Raw genomic sequence first — 14,798 nt, 5'->3', positions numbered from 1 at the left:
TGATTTTTACATAGCATTTTAAACTCGTCGTCGTGTAGGCCTATCTTTACATCCGCTTTCACGTAACGTGTACATATTTCATTTTTACTGTAAAACGTTTTATTAGTTCATTAGCTTACACTAAAACATTTTTCATGACAATTTCTTAATAAAAATATCTTTAAAATAAATAAAAAGATTATAGCCTAAACCTAATCACCATGATCACCCGTATCCATTTGATCAGTTTCTCCAACCGTTTTTGAACTTCCGGATGACGGTCACGTGATCACTATTGATGATGCCAGTGCACTTGTACTCCATGTGTTCCCGGTTTACACGTTACAGGTTTTGTAAGAGACTCTAATAATATATAATAGGTTCCAAGTACGCATTGACCTGTTTCTAGTTTTCAAATCTTTATATGTCTTTGCTTCTGCTTTAAGTGCAATGTTACAACGCGAAATGTAATAACAACACAAAATTATTACATTTTCGCTATTACATTTTGCATCGACATCAATGCAGAATGTAATAACGCAAAATGTAATAAAATACTTTAAACATGTTAAATACTAGTAGGCTTATTACAATTTGCATTATTACAATTTGCGTCGAGATTAGCACAGATTGTAATAATGTACTTTCTGATAATTACATTTTGCGTTATTTAATTCATGGCCATAGGAACCGGGGGGGGGGGGGCAAGGGGGAGGGGCGTGCCCCCCAAATAATTTTGCCGATATATAGATTACTATAGGAAACATAGATACTATATGCTTGTGCCCCCTCAATAAAAACTTTTTTTTTTTTTTGCTTGTCGAGGAATTTTTGGTAGTTGACGACCTTTTTATTTTTTTTTGCTTGTCAGATAATTTTTGCTTTTGGTAGTGCCCTCTCAACTGTCAACTGAAAATGTATGGCTGTGCCCCCCCCCCCCCCAACTGAATTTGCTTCCTACGGGCCTGTAATTTTTGCGTTGAGAGCAACGCAAAATGTAATAAAATAAAAATGTAACATTTATACAAAACAATATTTTTTTTGTATCGTGTTCAACGCAAAGCATCATAAAATTGATTTAAACGTATCTTTAATGTTATAAAATTATGAATAGGTATTGTGCCGAAGTGGATGAGTCGGTTAGGAGTATGAAATGCTTTTAAGGTCCTTCATTTAATTTTCCTTTATTTATGCATAAATAAAGCTTTGTCTCATAGAATTTTGAGTTTTTGTTTCCTGATAATTTTTTACATTGCACGCTTCTATCATAAAAAATTGTATATCCACTGAATACTAGTGGTACTAAACACAAAGATGATTTAAAATCGGTGGAATTTGATATAATTGGTGAATCAAATACTAGTTACTCAAATATACGTAAACACAAGACATGGGAATGTTATTTTACACTAAACACAAAAACAAAAAAAAAAAAAAAAAAAAAAAAAACAAGAGGCCCATGGTCCACAACGCTCACCTGAGTAATTTGGGCCTTGCTGTTTTTCACCCGATTTCCCCCCTTGTAGTACTTATTGTGGCCCCACTCTACCCCGGGGTCATAGTTTGAACAATTTAGAATCTACACTACCCCAGGAAGCTTCCACTTAAGTTTCAACTTTTCTGGCCCAGTGGTTCATGAGAAAAAGATTTTTAAAGATTTTTTTCTACATATTTCAATGTAAAACTTGGATTCCCTATTGTGGCCCTGTCCCTGTGGTCATGATTTAAACAATTTAGAATCTACACTACTCCAGGATGGTTCCACATAAAGTTCAGCTTTTCTGGCCCAGTGGTTCTTGAGAAGAAGATTTTTAAAAATTGTTCCTATATATTTCAATGTGGAAATTGGATTCCCTATTATGGCCCTGCCGTACTCCCAGGGGTCATGGTTTAAACAATTTAGAATCTACACTACCCCAGGATGCTTCCACATAAGTTTCAGCTTTTCTGGCCCAGTGGTTCTTGAGAAGAAGATTTTTTAATGACCCCACCCTATTTTTTCTTTTCTTGATTATCTCCCCCTGGAAGGGGGCTTGACCCTTCATTTTAACAATTTAAACTCCTCTTCACCCAAGGATGCTTTGTACCAAGTTTGGTTAAAATTGGCCCAGTGGTTCTTGAGAAGAAGTTGTAAATGTGAAAAGTTTACAGACGGACGGACGGACAGATGGATGGACGGACGACGGACAATGGGTGATCAGAAAAGCTCACTTGAGCTTTCGGCTCAGATGAGCTAAAAAAATAATAATAAAAATTGTCATGCCTGAAAGCCAGGAAATCGGCATATTTGATCCCTTGAAATGGAACTTGCATTATTTCGTAGATCAGGAAATGGCTAATAATAAAGCAATATATATTCATAGGTGTGAAAATTATTCTCAACCTAACTGACCAAAAAGTGTGTTTTTACAATTTGTATTGTTGCATTTTGCCTAATATCGACGCAAATTATATTAACAAAAAATATGATAATCCAAAAAATATCCTATTACATTTTGCCTTATTAGATTTTGCGTTGGCATCAACGCAAAACGTAATAACACAAAACATAATATTCCTAAAAATTTCTTATTACATTCTGTGTTGATTTTGACGCCAAACTTAATAATGCAAAATGTAATAATCCCAGTTTATTACATTTTGCGTTATTATATTTTGCATTGTAACCGTGCAATTTTGCAACCTCAAGACACCCAACAACGCACAATGATCAGGATATAGAGTCCTTCGGTTTTTACTGACAAATATTTACAACTACAAAAGAGACACTTCAAGGAGCCTTGCAGAATAGCTTACCTGGCTGTATCCCCCCTTTCAAAAAAAAAAAAAAACCTCATCTGAACTAAGACCCATAATTAACAAAACTGTGACAGTTCAGAGGTAATACTTTAATTCCAAAATGGATGATCAGATAGCTAAAGAATTTGTACATGCATGTACATCGAGTTTGTCTAGTCAGCCATTTTTGTTTTTTACAATTTGCGCAAATCATATAACTTTTAAATAACATATTAACCTGCCCCAGTGGCTACAATATAGTTTACAAATTTTAAAAGCAGTTTATTTGATGATACAAATTTATCAGGTTTTTTTGGTTTTCTTAATATAAACACCTGTCTGAACTTTAAATTAGTACATGCCACAAACCTTATCACTAGACAAAGACACTGATGGAAACAAAGACAAAACAACTACCACCAAAATATAAATAATTCTGTCTAGAAACTAACAAGAGGCCCAAAAATAACAAATTTATATCTTAGGGGCTACAACTCAAACATATGGGATCAAACATGAATAATTTTTTTTTTTAAAAAGGGGTAGATCTTGTGCAGATATACCATTTGATTTTTTTCATTATAGTTATACAATCCCAAATGTTTAAAAAAAAAATCATATTCCAAGACGTCCAAAACAGGAAGAAACATCAGAATTTGACTTTTCAGGAGCCATAAGTCCCTCGTGGGTTCAAAAATTGTTATGAAACTTGATAATTAAAAGTAACTACACTTTGCCTTTTTGATTTTTTTTCCACTTGCAGCACTTTGCCTTTCTGCTTTTATTTCCAAGTTATTAAAAAAAGAAAGAAAAAAAAACAAACGAACAAACAAAAAAAACAAAAAAAAAACAAAAACAAAAAAAACAAACAAACAAACAAAAACCAAAAAGAGGTCGAATGGGCCATAATGCTCACCTGAATTACTTTAGCCCTGGTGTTCTTCAAAGAACTTTTAAATTTCCATGAAAAATTACAACCCCATATTACGGCCCTACCCTAACTCTAGGGGGGTCTCTGACTCAGCACATCATGGGGATGTTTCAATATCAATATGACTAACATGGTCTTTAAGTTATGGATAGGAAAAATGTTTTCCTGCACACATGCATTATGTAAAATTTGATCCTGATTTTAGTCCACTTTAATAATAATTTGGAAAAAATTAAATCCACACAGCTTGGGAATGTTCCCAAAATAAACAAGAGGCCCAAGGGCCTTAACGGTCACCTGAGTATGATACAACAATTTCAAGGATGCATAGAGTATAAAATGAACTGAAAGGTGAAGCTTTGTTGCCCAAAAGCAAGAAAAATAGGGTGATCATGATCAACAAAATAATTGGTCTTAATATTCATTAACAGTTCATAAATTAGGTTCTAATCTGTTCCCCATTTATCACTATCACCATACAGTATGTTAACAAATTATCAATGCTTCTGTACTATTTTAATCCTTTGTTGAAATCTCTTACATTGGCATCTCTTGGTCTTTGATGAATATTTAACAAGACAAGTTATTTTTGTCTCATTTTTATTTATCTACTACTTACAAGTCTATCTGATCATTAAAACTATGGAAATACTTTTTGTATTATACAATAAAAGTTTTTGCATAATTCTCTTGTTCTATTTACCTTTCAAGTACATTATTTACAGTGATAAATTATCAAAAGTAAATGGCAAAGGGGAATAACTCCTCTCAGTAGAATTTAACTAATAGAGCCCTGGCCAGGACCAGAACACTTGACCAAATGGTTCAGATGTTCAAAAATCTGGTAAAAATTCCCTTCCTTATAAAAACTTTTACTCTGTTTGCCTCAGATATGCCCAGGTGCGGAGAAGATTTTTCAATAAATAATGCATTTTTACTACAGATTCACTATATTATCAATAGAGCCCCCCCCCCAACCCCCCACCCCCAAAACACCAGAGCTTCTGACCCTTGGACCATATGTTTGCTCATCATCACTTTGTTTATCTGCTTAACACTAAGGAGCAAACAGGATTATTTAATAGAATTAATGCATTTTCACTAAATTATCAAGAGCCCCATCCTCACACCAGCACATCTGACCCAGAGGTCATGAAATTCACTACTCTGGAAGAAGCACACTTGCTCATCATAACTATACACTTAGCTTCTTTGCTTTTTTAACCAGAAGAAGAAAGAATATTTTCAAAGAAATTTTGCTTTTTCACTTTATAATCAATAGAAGCCCCTCCTCCCCCCTTCCACCAGAACCCTTAAACCTGGGGTCATAAAATTCACAATTTTGGAAGAGGCATCCTTGTGTATCATAACAATGTACTTTAGTCTGATTAAGCAATACCCAGGGGCAGAGAAGAAGATTTTCAAAGAAATAATTCACTTTCACTATAGGATCTATATAGCCCCGCCCTAGCACCAGAACTCCTGTCCCCGGGGCCATGAATTTCACAATTTTGGAAGAGGCATCCTTGCTTATCATAACAATGTACTTAGTTTGTTTAAATAATACCCAGGTGCAGAGAAAAAGATTTTTAAAGAATTAAAACATTTTCACTTTATAATCAATAGAGCCCCACCCTAACACCACAACCCCTGATCCAGGGGCCACGAATTTCACAATTTTGAAAGAGGCATCCTTGATTATCATAACTATGTATTTAATGTGTTTCAATAATACCCAGGAGTAGAGAAGAAGATTTTCAAAGAATTAATGCATTTTCACTATATAATCAATAGAGCCCAACCCTAACACCAGAACCCCTGACCCAGGGGCCATGAAATTCAAAATTTTGAAAGATGCACTCTTGCTCATCATAACTATGTACTTAGTTACTGAATTTAATACCCAGGAGCAGAGAAGAACCCAGGTAGCACAAAACGTTTTCATAACATTTTATTCCCGTTGTAATGATGTTATCTGAAAACGTTTTCAATAAAACGTTTATAAAATGTTTTTAAAACGTTTTATTTTGGTTGTAAAGACGTTATTAGAAAACGTTCTATACAATCATTTTAAAAATGTTTTTCATAACATTTTGTTCCTGTTGCAAGGAGGTTTTCAGAAAACATTTAGCATTTAACATGAATTTCTATAATGATAAAATATCGTGTATCTATAAATTGAATAGCATGATTAAATAAAAATCATACCTTGTGTAATAATTATTATAAATTTCATGAAATACAAATGTTACCAGACAACATGAATACAACATTGTCTTAAAATGTTTGCAAAACATTGTAAAAACGTTACAGAAATACCAACTCCAAGCATCAGAAGTTTTTTACTATTTAGTGTAAGGCGTTACATGTATATATATAAAACTTCTGTTTTCTTATAAATAGCTCCAAAGTTTGAGTTATGATTGATTTTGAGCTGTGATAATAAAATTTAGACCCCCGAAAATAAAAAAAATAAAAAAAACAACAACACGGAAATGTGTTCATATTGATCACTTATACCATTGTAAAAAATATATTTATATATAAAAAAGAGAGTAAAAGAAAAAAAAAATCTAAAAAAAATATTTGTTCAACAAAGTTCCTGAATTTAAATAATTCAGTGGAGTCATTTATTTGTGCTATGGGAATTAAGTTCCCCCTTCGATAATGTGTTTATCGAGAGTTAATTGAGTGACACAGCAGGATGCCATGGCCAGGGCTGATGCAGCCGATCCTTCCATGTGATCTATATAGGTCAACAGAATCACAGTTTTGAAAAACCTGGCAGCATTCTTGTAAGACAAAGAAAAGGAATAGGAGAATATCTTACAAATGTCAACGTATGGTATGTTAAATTTTAAATAGTATATTCATTCTCTATATTAAGCAATCATATTGTAGCTGTAAATACATCTGCATTTAGAATCTTAGATCTTTCATTCTCATAGAATTAGGTGTATAACTATATATGTTTGTTGAGTTGAATTTATAAAGTTCATTGGCATTTGAATTAGGCGGGCGATTTATTGTTTGAAAAGTTTGGTTTATTTACATGTATTTAAAATGTGTAAGGGGTTTCAAAACATAATTAAAACATAGTTGGGAATATGAATGGGTGTGGGAGGGGGTTTTAACAAGACAGGGTTAAATAATTCTTAAGAGATGTACATGTAAAATGATTTGTTAGATTTTTCCGAATTTGTGTTATGTATTACAGAATACAATGCCACATTAAACCTATTTTCTTTTGGAATGGAAAGGAGAGGAAATAATTAATCAATCTCAGGCTTGACTATATATTTGCTAGCAATCAAAGATTTTGAAATCCACATTCTTCATGATAAAATATAACACTCATTTTAGATGAATGCAATGGTTCCAATGCAGGGCGGAGATGATACAAACAAATTGCATGGGTCAGTTCACCGATACTGGAGAGAGGGTTGAAAAGTGCACCCTTTTTAAGAATTATTAAGAGTAAGTTTTATCACCATTAATGCTAAGAAAATGCAATAATCTTCAGTTAACATATCAACTTATAAATCATTGGAAAATGTATACAGTAAAAGGAAAATGATCTAAATACTGGTAATGCTGTGTTGTTTTAATGTAACTATTAAACATAGGCGTCGGGACCGGGGGGGGGGGGGTGTTAGCCCCCCTTTTTTGCAAAGATAGACATAATAGAGTAAGTGAAAATTCGGGCTTACCCCCCCCCCCCCCCAACGTTTTTGTTGGTTTAGACCCCTCCCCCCACTTTAAATTTGCTTCCGACGCCTTTGTTAAATATGTTTATACATTTACTTATTTACATATCTTATAATGATTTTCACATTACATTGTAATAGCTGCTGCTTACAAGACTTACAAAGCATCAAAGACAATCACTTACGATTTAATGAGAGGTGGGACAAAGAGGTTTGATCAATACTTTCCAGGAGGAATTTATTGAATATGATAAGGTATGTTTGAAGTTGGTTATCATAAATATATAGATATATTTACACATGTAATTTTTGTTTATTTATACAACTGTATGCCAAAACATACTTTCTTGTGTTCATCAGATTTCTATATACTAGCATGTGTAGTTAGTTGTCAGATGCCCTAATACATGGATATGTTTAACTAAAAAGAAATGTACGAGTATGAATGGATAATCATTTAGTCCAAGTTTTATGTCCAAATCTTTGTTTTTCAGAAGAAAATAGAGACGTCCAAGTGAACGACAGAATAATTTCTAATGGAAAAAGGATGCTGTGATCTTTTTGTATTTCAAACAGTACAAATTTCATTTGAAGGAAGACTGTAATTTTATTGTGCAGGTGTTAAAAAAAAGTGTTTAGACAACATTAATGAATGGATTTAAATTTATTAACTTATAAGAAATATATTGTGTATTATGTTGTAAAATTGATTTTTTAAACGTTTTGAAAACGTTTTAAAAAATGTTTTCCAGACGTTTTTAAAAATGTTTTTAAAACATTACAGTACAATGTTTTTGCGAAACGTTATAATAACGTTTAAAAAACCACACAAAATAACGTTGTAATAACGTTTTAGAAAATGTTTTCATAACATTTTCATAACGTTTTTATAACGTTTTAATAACGTTGTTGTGCTAACTGGGAAGATTTTCAAAGGATTAATGCATTTTCACTATATAATCAATAGAGTCCCGCCCTAACACCAGAACCCCTGACCCAGGGGCCATGAAATTCACAATTTTGGAAGAGGCACTCTTCCTCATCCTAGCTATGTACTTAGTTAGTTTATTTAATATCCAGGAGCAGAGAAGAAGATTTTCAATGAATTAATGCATTTTCACTATATAATCAATAGAGCCCCGCCCTAACACCAGAACCCCTGCCCCAGGGGCCATGAATTTCACAATTTTGGAAGAGGCACTCTTACTCATTATAACTATATACTTAGTTAGTTTATTTAATACCCAGGAGCAGAGAAGAAGATTTTCAATGAATTAATGAATTTTCACTATATAATCAATAGAGCCCCGCCCTAACACCAGAACCCCTGCCCCTGGGGCCATGAATTTCACAATTTTGGAAGAGGCACTCTTACTCATCATAACTATATACTTAGTTAGTTTATTTAATACCCAGGAGCAAAGAAGATGATTTTCAAAGAAATAATGCACTTTCACTATGTGATCTATATAGCCCCGCCCTAGCACCAGAACCCCTGACCCTGGGGCCATGAATTTCACAATTTTGGTAAAGGACTCAATGCTTATTACAATGATGCCAACAGTTTGACTGCTTGATGTCCAGGAGTAAAGAAGAAGATTTTTAAAGATTGCATTAATTTTGGTGGTTTTAGCCCCACCCCTCAGGCCCCAGGGGGGCAGGGACCATGAAATTCACAATTTTTGTTCCCCTTCACCCATAGATGCTATATGCCAAATTTAGTTGAAATTGGTTGAGCGGTTTCAGAGAAGAAGCTAAAAATGTTCAAATGTTAACACACATCGCACGACGCACGTCGCACGACGCACGCCGACGGACAAAAACGGATAGCAATAGGTCACCTGAGTGACTCAGGTGACCTAAAAATGGTTCTATCACATTTCATTAGAACATTTAAAAAATCTTATATAGTTCCATGTGAATTTTTGATCCCCTTTTGTGGCCCAACCCTACTCCAAAAGCCATGCTTGAATTGAGAAGCTTTCATGTAAATTTTATCTTTTCTGGTCCAGTGGTTCTTGAGAAGATTTATAAAGAATTTCCTTATACATGTATATATATATATATAGAAAGCACAAAGAAATTCACTTTTATAAGGATACCCACTTCCGCCCCAGCCCGGGGTTGAACTCTCGACCTACGGAATCTGTCACCTAGCAGTACAGGAACAGCGCGTTAGACCACTCGGCTATCTAGGCAAGTCAAAAAACTTGCTTTCGCAGGCCCGTAGGAAGCAATTTCAGTTTGGGGGGGCACAGCCATACATTTTCAGTTGGAGGGGCACTATCAACTACCAAAAATTCTTGACAAGCCAAAAAAAAAAAAGGTCATCAGACATTTTCATTGAGGGGGCACAAGCATATGGTAGCTATGTTTTCTATAGTAATCTATATATTGGCAAAATTATCGGGAGGGGGGCACGGCCCCCCGGTTCCTACGGCCATGCTTCGATGCCGATGGAATTCTCACAGCGCGGCCCTACACTATACGGTCATTGAGAATAGAAGTGGGATACAGTTATTTGGACATTAGTTTTTATTAATAAAACTTTGCCTTATAGTGCCCCAACCCTACCGACAGGATCCATGATTTGAACAAATTAAAATCTATTATATGACAGGAAGCTTTACCTTTCTGATCCAGTGATTCTTGAGGAGAAAATTTATAAAGATTTTTCTTATACGTTTCAATGTAAAACTTTCATCCCTTATTGTGGCCTCACCCTAGCCCCATGGTCAAGATTTAAAAATTTAACATCTACTTTACCCTAGAAGCTTTCACTTAAGTTTCATCTTTTCTGGTCCAGTGGTTATTAAGAAGATTTTTCTTATATACTTTTATCCCCTTTCGTGGTCTCACTTTACCCTCGGTGTTCATGATTTGAACAATTTAGAATTTTCATTACCTCTGGATCTGGAGCTTCCACATATAAAGTTTCACTGTTTCTGGCCCGTGGTTCTTAAAGAGATCTTTAAATGACCCATCCCTATTTTTGCCTGTTCTCGATCATCTCCCTTTGGAAGAGGGCTTGGCCCTTCATTTGAACAATTTAGAATCCTCCTTACCCAAGGATGCTTTGTGCCAACTTTGGTTAAAATTGGCTCAGAAGTGCTTGAGAAGTCGAAAATGTGAAAACTTTACAAATGGACAGACAGACAGACAGAAGAACAAACAGATGGGCAGACACATGACAGAAGTGATCACAAAAAATCAATTGAGCTTTCAGATGAGCTAAACAACAGGCCCATGAAGCACATTGGCTAGGAAAAAGCAGAAATCAGTTCAGTATTGAAAACTTTTCGGGGGGGGGGGGGGGGGGGGGAGGGTGGAAAACTTGAATTTACACTACCTCAAGATGCTTTCATATCAATATTACTAATCATGGCCTTGCTGTTCTTGAGCAGAAGAATTTTAAAGATTTTTTCTTATGTATTCCTTTGTAAAACTTTGACCCCTTCTTGTGGCCCCGCCCTACCCCCAGGAGTTATGATATGAACAAAATTTGAATCTAGAGTATGTAATGAAGTTTTCACAAAAGTTTCATTTTTTTTGCCCAGTGGTTCTTGAGAAGCAATTTTTTTTTTTTTTAAGATGCAACCAAATTTTTACAAATTCTTAATTATCTCCCCTTGAAAGAGAGCATGGCACTTCATGTGAACAAACTTAAATCCCCTTTACTCAAGGATGCTTTGTGGTAAATTTGGTTTAAATTGGCCCTGTGGTTTTTGAAAAAAAGTAAAAAATGTGAAAAGTTTACAGACGACACTTTTTGATCAGAAAAGCTCATCTGAGCCTTTGACTCAGGTGAGCTAAAAACTGCATATTGCCCTTAGGTTCTATTTATAGTAACAAAAGTATTCTTTTTGATTTGATCAAAATTAAAAGTTGATTGTTAGTAGAGGATTGATTGATTGTATGCTGTTTAATGTCCCTTTTTCAAGAATTGTTCACTCATATAGAGACATCACCATTATACCATTGAAGGGCTTCAAATTTAGACCTCATTTTTTTAAGGTTTCATCCAAGAGACCTCTGACTTTCACTTCTAATGCTGGCACTTGGTGAAGGAAAAGTCACATGTACCTATATTAAGTTTTAGATTTGACATGGTGTGGCAAAGAATCGAAAACCAAGCCTCGATCCGATCATAAAGTGAGCGCCCTACCACCAGGCTACTATGACCGGACCTTATAGAGGACACATCTTACATTAATACATGAAAGTCTTAGAAAAAAATCTGCCTAGTAGTTTCAGAAGAGAACGTTTTTGAAAATTAATGCTGAAACTAGCAAAATCAGGAGAATGTGACATTTCAAGGGCCATAACTCCAACAAGCGTGCAGAGAATTTTATGAAACTTGCTAGGTAGCTAAATGTAGATCTTGCTATCCTTATTAAACATATTACATTTGGCTGTGCAATCTATTTAGCACCTTTTGCTGAAAGCAGCTTCCATTCAATCAAGTACATCCCTAAATATCTAGTATACATATATAATCATATAAAACCTTCTTGGCCAGGTGAGCTAATAAGGAAAAAGCTTTTTATCATCAAAAAGCCAATTGCTCATCACATTACTTCTCTCCCTGTGTGGCTTAGTAATACACTGGGCAGGGCTTGCAGACTTGAGCAGTTTCTGTGGCCAAAACACAAGAAGATTTCTAATTATTGAATTCTTATAACTCATCATCAGTTTCTTCTTAATAATTTTATGCATAGACACTTTTGGCATTTATGCAAATTATCACGAGCAAACTGTTTGATCATATCATAACCCCCACCCCCACCCCCCTCAAAAAAACTAGACAGTTATTCCTTAAGTAAATACTCTTACTGTGGCCCTTAATACAGGGACCAGTGATGCTTTATTTAAAGGAATCAGTTTAATTTTTTAAACAGGGAAAAGGTTGGGGGGGGGGGGGGGCAGATGAGTCCCATGAAACCAGAGATGTCCTGTTTCAATATTCAGTAGACAGTTTGCTAAATAAATGCAACTCATGTAAATTATGTAGCCCACAGGCCTTTCTCATAACAAGGTTTATTGCCTTATTTGCATGTTATATTATGTCTAGCTCCTCATATTATCTTAGTTAAATTTGATTTCAATCTGAATATCTTTGGAATAATGAAAATCTATATTTAAAAAAAAAATCATCTGAGTATGCAAAGTTAAAAAAAAACAAGAAATTGCAAACAAAAGAATTACAGATGTATCTTTAATAAACTTTTTAAAAACAACAATTACTGAATGATATTTTTTAGTCTCATACAAAATTAACAATCAATTTGGCATTGTGTATTGAACACATGATTATAAAATATATACTAGTATGTTATAATAGAATTGATGTTACAGTGTATTGCAGTTTTAATGAATTTCAGGGGTAAAAGTGTCTAACTTGATGTAATAACTATACTCATATCAGATCTACAATTTCATACACAACAAATATTTCTGAAGCTGTTCATTTTATCAGAAAATGAACTTGTACAAATTTAGATACATGGTTTACGCTTATGACCTCAGTTCAATGTAAACCATTATTCCAGGGAAAAAAAGGGGGTTGGGTTACATACAATCATAAGGGTTGATTAATTTCTAATTTTTTTTTCCGTGATCATGCCAGCTCAGTGTAACATCTAACAATATAAAATTGAGCAGATGCATTTTGGAAGGGAAAAAATACAATAAGCATAATTTATAATAATTAAAATGCCCATTTCACAAATGTTATGTGAACTTATAGCACAAAACACAAAATGTACGGGATTCTTTATGGATGCCACTATCTATTTCACATGTTTATATTACTTATATTAAGGAAGAACACATTTTGTTGGGGGGAGGGGGGGTTAGAATCATTACTTTTGGGGTGGAGTAGGGTGGGGGGAGTGGTGGTCAAAATATTGGCACCATAAAAAAATACTTGTTGTACATAATATAGCACACATAATAATAAACCTTTGTTAACCTTGTCAGTAAACACTAGTTTTAACCCATCATTATCATATACGATACAATAAACATATTCGACTACATTGTTATATCCGATTCTGTAAAGATGGAAATTTCCATGTGTTGATAATTATGCAAATCACTGAAAAAAATCTTCTGCATGGACATTCTTTTTTGCCAGGGTTGGGGGGGGGGGGGGGGGGGGGGAGGGGGGAGCATGTTTAACCAATATGAAATTTATATTCAAGGGAGGAGGAAATATCTTCATTTACATATAAAAGTTTCCTTTTGCATAATTAATTCATATCTACATGTAAATTTCCATGTTTACAATAGAAGTTAATTTCAAGATACACACAGAGAGAAATTATAAAAGATAACAATGAACACATACAACAGTAGAACAAAAAACAAGGACAATAATTTGAAACAAAATGTATACATACATTGTATATATATTAACTATTACACCTGCAGCTAAAGCACACACTAAAATAATATCAAATTTTATGTCTATATAATGATCAACAGTCTGACAACATTAAGTCAGTATTGTTAAACCAAACAAGACAATCTAACTTCTAAAGATTTAACCTTAATTACATTATGTCTTACATCATAATCACAGTAGAATTCCTCTCCAGATTAATGAATTTTTAAGATACATGTACTTTATTAAAAACAGAATAATCAGAGAAATGCTTGTGTTATTTCCTCCAAAGATAGCACTTGTTCACATTTAGAAAGATGTTATATAAGCAAGCTGAAAAAAAAACAACTCACAAAGGAATGTATGGGATGAAAGACTTAAGATTTAAATGCAAAGTTATACTTACTATTCATTTCCTGTAATAAACCTTACTCTTGTTTTGGTTTAATAAAGTAAGTTAATTTCCCTGAATATTCAAAAAAAAAAAAAAAAAAAAAAAAAAACTAAATATCTACATTAAGAACTAATTAAACCTACCAGTACATGTATTTGAAATTTTAAAAGTTGAAAAAAAGTAAAAGAGAAGTCTCATTGAAAATTATACTAAACCACCAAAGACCCTACATAATTTATCTAACAAAAAAAAGAAGCAAAATTTAAGCCTTATCACTTACCTACCATTTCAACAATTAAAATCTTGAACTTATGTTTTATATCAATTAACTAACCAATACCATTTTACTTGAAGCCATGTCACAAACAGCATTCCAATTGAAAAATCAAAATGCTTCTCAAAATGAATATCAAAGGAGGCTAATGTACGTTATACACAATCCCAAAGAAGTTTAAAACATTATCAAACATTGTAACACAGAAGTAAACTTCATAAAAGCATTGATAAACTACTTTTCCTTTTGATCAAATAACAAGCTCAAGGAATCAAATATTGCAAAAAAATTCAGCACTAGTTTCATAGTGAACAATGCATTACCTCTAAATCGTCTGTCATCATACAAAC

Source organism: Saccostrea echinata, unplaced genomic scaffold (genome assembly GCF_033153115.1).
Source record: "Saccostrea echinata isolate AGI-Se365-2 ecotype Australia unplaced genomic scaffold, CSIRO_AGI_Sech_v1 ptg000010l, whole genome shotgun sequence".
Classification (NCBI taxonomy): domain Eukaryota; kingdom Metazoa; phylum Mollusca; class Bivalvia; order Ostreida; family Ostreidae; genus Saccostrea; species Saccostrea echinata.
This window is presented reverse-complemented; position numbering follows the sequence as displayed.